Source organism: Lucilia sericata, unplaced genomic scaffold, assembly GCF_015586225.1.
Source record: "Lucilia sericata isolate MDLA Ls3-8-SP2 unplaced genomic scaffold, ASM1558622v1 Contig000523F_arrow, whole genome shotgun sequence".
Classification (NCBI taxonomy): Eukaryota; Metazoa; Arthropoda; class Insecta; order Diptera; family Calliphoridae; genus Lucilia; species Lucilia sericata.
Genome location: NW_023994535.1, coordinates 10517 through 21032, shown reverse-complemented (window position 1 = coordinate 21032; position 10516 = coordinate 10517).

The window sequence follows — 10516 nt, the reverse complement described above, 5'->3', positions numbered from 1 at the left end:
CAAAATAAGCTTATTTTTCTATTTAAACGTGTTTTAACAAAGTTATAAACGATTTTAGTTTTCTAAAGTTTTTTGGCCATAAAATCAACTTTTAAAGAAAATTATGATTGATCACAAATAAGCTTATTTTTCAATTTAAACGTGTTTTAACGAAGTTATAAGCGATTTTAGTTTTCTAAAGTTTTTTGGCCAAAAAATCGACTTTTAAAGAAAAACATGAGTGATCACAAAATAAGCTTATTTTTCTATTTAAACGTGTTTTAACAAAGTTATAAACGATTTTAGTTTTCTAAAGTTTTTTGGCCAATAAATCTACTTTTAAAGAAAAACATGAGTGATCACAAAATAAGCTTATTTTTCCATTTAAACGTGTTTTAACGAAGTTATAAGCGATTTTAGTTTTCTAAAGTTTTTTGGCCAAAAAATCGACTTTTAAAGAAAAACATGAGTGATCACAAAATAAGCTTATTTTTCTATTTAAACGTGTTTTAACGAAGTTATAAGCGATTTTAGTTTTCTAAAGTTTTTTGGCCAAAAAATCGACTTTTAAAGAAAAACATGAGTGATCACAAAATAAGCTTATTTTTCTATTTAAACGTGTTTTAACAAAGTTATAAACGATTTTAGTTTTCTAAAGTTTTTTGGCCATAAAATCAACTTTTAAAGAAAAGTATGATTGATCACAAAATAAGCTTATTTTTCAATTTAAACGTGTTTTAACGAAGTTATAAGCGATTTTACTTTTCTAAAGTTGTTTGGCCAAAAAATCGACTTTTGATGGAAAATATTAGTGATCACAAATAAGCTTATTTTTCCATTTAAATGTGTTTTATCGAAGTTATAAGCGATTTTAGTTTTCTAAAGTTTTTTGGCCAAAAAACTCTTAAAGAAAAACATGAGTGATCACAAAATAAGCTTATTTTTCCATTTAAACGTGTTTTAACGAAGTTATAAGCGATTTTAGTTTTCTAAAGTTTTTTGGCCAAAAAATCGACTTTTAAAGAAAAACATGAGTGATCACAAAATAAGCTTATTTTTCTATTTAAACGTGTTTTAACAAAGTTATAAACGATTTTAGTTTTCTAAAGTTTTTTGGCCATAAAATCAACTTTTAAAGAAAAGTATGATTGATCACAAAATAAGCTTATTTTTCAATTTAAACGTGTTTTAACGAAGTTATAAGCGATTTTAGTTTTCTAAAGTTTTTTGGCCAAAAAATCTACTTTTGATGGAAAATATTACTGATCACAAAATAAGCTTATTTTTGCATTTAAACGTGTTTTAACAAAGTTATTAGCGATTTTAGTTTTCTAAATTTTTTTGGCCAAAAATCAACTTTTAAAGAAAAACATGAGTGATCACAAAATAAGCTTATTTTTCCATTTAAACGCGTTTTAACGAAGTTATAAGCGATTTTAGTTTTCTAAAGATTTTGGCCAAAAAATCAACTTTTAAAGAAAAGTATGAGTGATCACAAAATAAGCTTATTTTTCAATTTAAACGTGTTTTAACGAAGTTATAAGCGATTTTAGTTTTCTAAAGTTTTTTGGCCAAAAAATCGAATTTTAAAGAAAAACATGAGTGATCACAAAATAAGCTTATTTTTCCATTTAAACGTGTTTTAACGAAGTTATAAGCGATTTTAGTTTTCTAAAGGTTTTTGGCCAAAAAATCAACTTTTAAAGAAAAACATGAGTGATCACAAAATAAGCTTAATTTTCCATTTAAACGTGTTTTAACGAAGTTATAAGCGATTTTAGTTTTCTAAAGTTTTTTTGGCCATAAAATCGACTTTTAAAGAAAAGTATGAGTGATCACAAAATAAGCTTATTTTTCAATTTAAACGTGTTTTAACGAAGTTATAAGCGATTTTAGTTTTCTAAAGTTTTTTGGCCAAAAAATCGACTTTTGATGGAAAATATTAGTGATCACAAAATAAGCTTATTTTTCCATTTAAATGTGTTTTATCGAAGTTATAAGCGATTTTAGTTTTCTAAAGTTTTTTGGCCAAAAAACTTTTAAAGAAAAACATGAGTGATCACAAAATAAGCTTATTTTTCAATTTAAACGTGTTTTAACGAAGTTATAAGCGATTTTAGTTTTCTAAAGTTTTTTGGCCAAAAAATCGACTTTTGATGGAAAATATTAGTGATCACAAAATAAGCTTACTTTTCAATTTAAACGTGTTTTAACGAAGTTATAAGCGATTTTAGTTTTCTAAAGTTTTTTGGCCAAAAAATCGACTTTTAAAGAAAAACTTGAGTGATCACAAAATAAGCTTATTTTTCCATTTAAACGTGTTTTAACGAAGTTATAAGCGATTTTAGTTTTCTAAAGGTTTTTGGCCAAAAAATCAACTTTTAAAGAAAAACATGAGTGATCACAAAATAAGCTTAATTTTCCATTTAAACGTGTTTTAACGAAGTTATAAGCGATTTTAGTTTTCTAAAGTTTTTTGGCCAAAAAATCGACTTTTGATGGAAAATATTAGTGATCACAAAATAAGCTTATTTTTCCAATTAAATGTGTTTTATCGAAGTTATAAGCGATTTTAGTTTTCTAAAGTTTTTTGGCCAAAAAACTTTTAAAGAAAAACATGAGTGATCACAAAATAAGCTTATTTTTGCATTTAAACGTGTTTTAACGAAGTTATAAGCGATTTTAGTTTTCTAAAGTTTTTTGGCAAAAAAATCAACTTTTAAAGAAAAACATGAGTGATCACAAAATAAGCTTATTTTTCATTTAAACGTGTTTTAATGAAGTTATAAGCGATTTAGTTTTCAAAAAAATCTTCCTACCAAATTTTTCGAGAATCGGCCCATATAAGGTCCCTCTCAGAAAACGACTATAACGGTCATAACTTGCTTAAAAATAATAGCAATGTAACTAAATTCGTCATATACAAGTTTTAGGGGAACAAAAATATCTTTGCTAATTTTTTTGGAAATCGGCTCATAATTGACCCTACCCCCCATATAAGCTCCCCTTCAGTAAATGACTTTAACTCTTATAACTTGCTTCAAAATGATAGTTAAGCAACGAAATTCAAGGTAAACAAGTTTTTGGGGAACTAAAATATATCCCCCATATTTTATGGATCCTACTCCCATATAAGGTTCCCCTCAGAAAATTACTTTAAAGCTCATAATTTTGTTGAAAATCCCATAAATAAGTTTTAAAGTTAGTTTTAAATAAGTTGGTTCATAATTGACCTACCCCCGATAAAAGGTTCCCTCATAAAATAAGAATACCGCTCATCACTTGCTGCAAAATTATAGTAAAGCAACGAAATTCAACGTAAACAAGTTTTCGGAGAACTAAAACCTCTCTGCCAAATTTTATGGAGATCGGCCCATAATTAACCCATAATTAACCATAATAAGGTTCCTCTCAGAAAATAATTTTAAAGTTCATAATTTGCTTTAAAATTTTATGGAAACCACGAAATTCGACATAAACAACTTCTTCAAAATTATAGTAAAGCAATGAATTTCGACATAAACATGTTTAATAGGAACATTGTTCTAACTGTTTTTTGAGGATCGGTCCATGATTGACCTTATCATCTATAAACGGCCTTTCTCATAGAATGACATTAACGGCCATAACTGGCTCAAAAGTACCAGTATATCGATAAAATTCGTTATGAACTAGTTTTATAGGATCTAAAATCTTTCTGTCAAATATTATGAGCATCGGGCCATATTCTATCAAAGCCTTCATATAAGACTTAGAAAGCATTGATATTCCACATAATAAGTTTTACTGAAACCAAAATCATTGTAAAATCTTCGAAGGATCGGTTCAAAATTGACCATAAGTAAATTTACAGGAAATCAAATCATTAAAAAATTTATTAAATATGATAAAATAAGTACTATCATCACCCTAACTATATTACTATGTATTTATATATGATAAACCAGTTCAGAAAAAATCCAATAGATGTTTAAATTGTGGTAGCAAAAACATAGATTTATACAGTATAGGTCCATTATATAGTCCATTTTCCGAAATTCACTTGAAATTTAAGACACATGACTGGGTATATAAGATTTGGCACGGCCGAATATAGCACTCTTACTTGTTATTTTGGTAAAGGAATTTGAAGTTTTTTTTTTTTTTTTTTTGTTTCTTTTCATTGTTATTGATTTTATTTATATTTTAAAATGTTTTATTTATAAAAGAAGTCAGAAGTTTTTACTTGATTTACACAATATATACAAAAATACTTCAATATGTAAAAACTGTGAAAAAATTTACTGGGATTTTCATAATATGCCAACTACCAAACTACATTTATTAAAGAAATCTTTAGCATTTGGAAAGAATTAAATTTTTTATTTAATAATGTCCTTGCACGAATGATCAAAGTAAATTCGAAGAAAAAAGTTTTAGGGTTCAAACACTATTACTGATGCCGCCTGACTTTGTTGAAATATACATTTTAAACTAAAAATTTTAATTTTTTTTCTGTTTCATCTTGTAGAAAAATCTAATTTAAGTTTCATAAAATTTGATCATAAAAATTTTCAAATTAAACCCTAAACAGTAAAACATTTACCTGTAAACACCCTTCTTTTTAATATGTCTTTTAAACATTTTTTTAAATTTAAATCTCAATAAAATACATTTCTAATTTGTCTTAGCCAACCAGTAACCCCCCAATTTTGTTTACACTTTTAAGTATATTAAATAAATTATATTTTAATCTCTACACATCTTTCTTTATACAATTTTTCATGTGAAATAAATTTTACCAGTACATATTAAAACAAATTTAAAATAATTTCTATTTATCTCTACAACAAGTATTTAACGAAAATAATTTCTTACATGCTAAAAAGCATGTTTGTGCGTGTATGAGCAGGTTTGGTCATATTGTCAAGACTTGAAGGCTAGAAAATAAAGGAAATAGACAAAATAACCCTTTTCCACTAAATACATTTAAAAAAGAGAGACAAGAGTGAAAAGAGGAAAAGGAAAAAAAGGATTTATAAAACAGAAATGCCTTTTATTCTATTACGTTTGTGTTTATTTGTTGCTGTTGTTGTTGTTGGGTAAAAATATCTCTATTTTTAACACATTCATGAGCATATTTGTCTATGTGTGTAAACTCATATGTGTGAAACGTATTTAAAGAGGTATGTTTGTATGTGTTTCATTCATTTCTTTAATACTCGAATTTGTTGTTCACATGCCAACCCATTCACTAGGTTCCTCAATTCATTTCCCATGCCTGTTGTTATTGTCAACCAAAATGTTCTTTTACTTTCTTTACCACGTTCCTTTCTGTCACTTACGACATTTTCGCTTTTTTTTCTCTTTTTGAGAATGTTATTCCGTTATATGTATAGTTAAGGTTTCTTTTTGTTTGTGTGTATGTGTGTCTATCTCTTGGCCCTAACCGCCAATTGAGCTTGGCAAGTGTTATCAGATTTATCATACAACATGTAACATTTTGTACTAATGAGGACTTTTGGTGGCAATAAAATTTATAATTTATGTAAAATGTTTTAATTAAGAATGAAGTTTATTTCATTTTTACTTCCTCAGAGGGAATTATTATTATGTTTTTTTTAGAAATTAACTAACATTAACTAAAATCAGTGTCAGGATATTACCGTCTTAAGTTTAATTTTTTCAACGAAAAGATTGGCGGCTGTTTAGTGTAGTATTTGTATCGATAATGTTGTGTCATATTTACAGTGAAATTTTTTAACCATTTGTTATACTCTGCATTATTATAGTGGGAAGAGTTATATGGATTTGTTATGACCGATGAGAAAAATCTATTTAGAATCTTTTGCCGCATCGATCGGCTAAAATCATCAAAATAAAATTTGTAATATTGACAACAGTTCAATTCAAGGTCTGTTCCTCTACATGAGAACCAACATTTTATTCTTATTTTATATTGAAAATTATATTTATATGCAGCAATGACAGTTATTGTTTACATCAGTCCATGTTGAAATAAGTCCATCATTTTCATTTTTTCGCCATACAAGTATCCCATATAGATTGCTTCAAAAGTCGTTCTTTAATTCTAAGGTCTAAGGGACTCAGTTTCTGAGTTAGCTAGATTCAGAACTCGAAATATTTAACATTATTAAAAGAGAACAGCATCCCTTAAGCCTAGAAAATTATATGGATTACACCCAGTTCATCATGGAGTCTATTTCCTTTCCCTGTAGCTGGAGACTATGTATTCTGGGACAATATTTCATATTTTCAATAGTCAAAATCCTTATGTAACCTGCGAAAGTCTGGAATGGTATTGTACCATATACTAATAAAAGCTCTAATCGAATAATGGTCGATAATCGCCCTATTAGATTCCTTAGACTACACCTTTAAAGTCCCATAAGTGTTTTGGTTCCTTTTGTGCCTTAGATACTTTGCTATCCATTTTACTATTCTATTGATAATGTCTCAGAGATGATCATATAATAGTAACAAATGATTAGTGATACCCCCATGTCCTTTCTAATTAGGTCTAAGTTCACAACTTGTCAAGCAAGTTAGTTTGGAATACAGCTTGATTTCGTCGCCAAATACTGTATATTTCTCGAACAGTTTATTGGATCCAAACCCCAACATCTCGCAAATGCTTGACTAATGAAGACTCATTTAGTCTTAATAGATTCCTAGCTGAAATACCCCTTAAATGGAGTTAAATATTGGATAGTTATAGTGTGATATTCAGTGCAGCTTATGGCACCCTTCTTATAGCACCTGTAATACCAAGAGTGGCAGAGCTTTAAACTTTATCTTTAAGTATTTTTCTAGTGCAGCTTATGACACACTTCTTATAGCACCTTTAATACCAAGAATGACACAATTTTAAACTTTATCTTTAAGTATTTTTCTATATCTGTCCGTTGTCAAGTCCTTGACTAACGAAGACTCATATAGTCTTAACAGATTCCTAGCTGAATCACCCCTTATATGGAGTTCAATAGGGAATAGTTGTATAATGATATTCAGTGCAGCTTGTGGCAAGTTTCTTATAGGAACTGTAATACCTGTCCATTGTCAAGGCCTCCGACAATACAATAAGTAATAATGTAAATACATATTCGATCGCAGCCCCAATTCTTACACGTATAGTATGTATTGAGTCCATTCTTCATTGTTATATCGCGATGTATCGTTCTGTTATTAAACATAGCTCCGATATAAGACCTACTTCCGTAATGAGTTTACATCACTGTAGGTTATCACATAGTCGGTTTTGATTAACTTTACTTTATTTTCCTGTTTACATTTTCTTGTTCTTTTTCTTTAGTTTTCCTTAGTGTCTTCAATGCCTTTATGCGATATTGTTGGCGATAAGATATTTTTATGAATTAAACGACTTTCCGCCTGTGATGGTATTTGGAATGTCGGCAATGTCTTAAGTCTTCAAATGTATGTCTATGTGTGAGTTTTTGTATGTATGTGTATGAATATGCTAGCATTTACAATATAAATGTTCACATATGTAAGGTTTAAATATATGATTGAAGTTGCTTTTTATTGCCAGCTACACGCAAAACATTCCTTTTGTGAATCACACACACACACACTCACATACTTATGCTCAAAATTAAAGAAATATTTTTCTTCCTGCTGCCAACTACCAACAATGTTAAGGTATTTATATGTATCTACCACTGACTATCACACGGCGACTATGACTATTATGACATACTTATGTAAATACCTCATGCATACAAATGTATGTATGTATATTTAACTCGTAAATAACTGGTTGGATGGCTTGGTACCTTTCCTGCTTTTTTCTCCACTTTTTTTTGTTTTGCTTTAATGACGGCTTAAACAAATTATGCCTGCAGTATATGGAGTCTCATAAAGCGTACAATTTATAGTTGTTTACAGCAAAACAGACCCTCCCCTAGCCTTCGTCAACAACTTCACAGTTGTATTTAAAACTTCAACTTTAACTATGATTACGAATATGAAAACTATGTGCTTTAACTGTGTGTGTAACTGCTGTGTAAGTGCAAGTAAAACTCTTTGCCATTCTTATACTCCTTATTATGCCATTGTAATTTTTGTAGTTGTTGCCATTTTTTCGTCATATTGTTGTCATTATTATTTTTATTATTGAGCGAAAAAAAGTAAAATGAGACAAAAGACTGCAGTTTATAGACACTTTCCCTCTTCAGTTTTGTTTTCGTTCTTATTTTTTCATTATTTATAATTGTATGTGTCTGACACATATTTCTTTAGTTTTTGTATGTGTGTAAAGTGGTCCATGGTGTTTTAATTTCATGAAAGGAAAATTATGACAACAAATTTTAGGGAAATATTAAGTTTTTAAAGAATTTAAACAAATACAAATAATTTTTTTTAAATATTTTGAAGAATTTGAGGGAATATTTGCTATTTGAAACAAATTTTACAAACGATACAATTTGATATTTATTTGGGATCCCGAAGATATCTGTTTTCAGAAAAAATGTTTTCAACATATGAACAGACGGACGAACAAAAATTGCTAGGATTCGAAATATAAACAGAGTCTCAAAACTGAATACTAGAAATTACAATCTGAATGACAAACTTATATAAGTCCTATTCACTAATGAATGTATAACAAACTTTTAGGGCAGTTTTTCCAATAATCTTCTCAACAAATACAATATTTTTATAAAACTTATGAAATAAAACTTTCGATCCCTCATATAGAAAACTATTAAAACAAAAGTCAATGACTTCTTAAACCAAACAACCCTTAAATAAATTTCCTAATTATTTTGCTATTTTATTTCTATTTATATTTTCTTTGACTCCAAAAGATCATTAGAATGACTTAAGGCACCCTTTTCTAAACAACAAAAAATAAAAAAAATAAAACAAAATTCTCTTTAGCCAGCAATAAAGCTTTTTATTACAAGTACAGCAACAAAAATAATACACAATGGAATCGCCATAGGTTATTTAGGTAGAGTCCAAGCGTTATACTTATTTATGGGTTTAAAAAACCTTTGACTTTACAGTATTTAGCAAAGAAAAAATTTCAATATATAGCGGTTATTTTTGTACTATCCCCCTAATTTTTTAAAGGCTAAACAATAAGAAAAGAGAAAAATAGGAGAAAAAATAGAATAGATCTATTAACACCACCATAGTCTAGGGATGAGGGAGATATAGTGTTATATAGTTTTTATATATAACATATTTTTTCTTTACTGGGTTTCTTTCTCTATCACCCACTTCACTCTTTCCATATACAAAGGAAAACTCATCATGTACACATACAAACACTTCACTTTTACATATCCACTTATATACCAGCGTATACATACATACGCTGGTATGTATGTACGCTCTACATACCTTCATTCATCTATACATCAACATTTATATTTCCATACAATACTATAACACACTTATAACGTCGACCCGACCTTTGCCTTTGAGTGTTTGTCATTTCATGGCCTCGTTTTTGTTTGCATCCTTGTTTGTTTATTGTGCTTGTATGATAATTGTGTTACAACAACATTGACAACTACAACAAAAATATCATCAGAAACAGCAACAGCCGCAACAGCAATAGTAGCAACAACATCTATAGTGAGGTTCTGCATAGTGGACTATTCTTGTAAATAAATCTGTCACTTGTATAAAGATAACGTTTTACATGGGTATAGCTGGTCATAGTCTAGTCATAGTCTAGTCATAGTCTAGTCATAGTCTAGTCATAGTCTAGTCATAGTCTAGTCATAGTCTAGTCATAGTCTAGTCATAGTCTAGTCATAGTCTAGTCATAGTCTAGTCATAGTCTAGTCATAGTCTAGTCATAGTCTAGTCATAGTCTAGTCATAGTCTAGTCATAGTCTAGTCATAGTCTAGTCATAGTCTAGTCATAGTCTAGTCATAGTCGTCATAGTCTAGTCATAGTCTAGTCATAGTCTAGTCATAGTCTAGTCATAGTCTAGTCATAGTCTAGACATAGTCTAGTCAAGTCTAGTCATAGTCTAGTCATAGTCTAGTCATAGTCTAGTCATAGTCTAGTCATAGTCTAGTCATAGTCTAGTCATAGTCTAGTCATAGTCTAGTCATAGTCTAGTCATAGTCTAGTCATAGTCTAGTCATAGTCTAGTCATAGTCTAGTCATAGTCTAGTCATAGTCTAGTCATAGTCTAGTCATAGTCTAGTCATAGTCTAGTCATAGTCTAGTCATAGTCTAGTCATAGTCTAGTCATAGTCTAGTCATAGTCTAGTCATAGTCTAGTCATAGTCTAGTCATAGTCTAGTCATAGTCTAGTCATAGTCTAGTCATAGTCTAGTCATAGTCTAGTCATAGTCTAGTCATAGTCTAGTCATAGTCTAGTCATAGTCTAGTCATAGTCCTAGTCATAGTCTAGTCATAGTCTAGTCATAGTCTAGTCATAGTCTAGTCATAGTCTAGTCATAGTCTAGTCTAGTCTAGTCATAGTCTAGTCATAGTCTAGTCATAGTCTAGTCATAGTCTAGTCATAGTCTAGTCATAGTCTAGTCATAG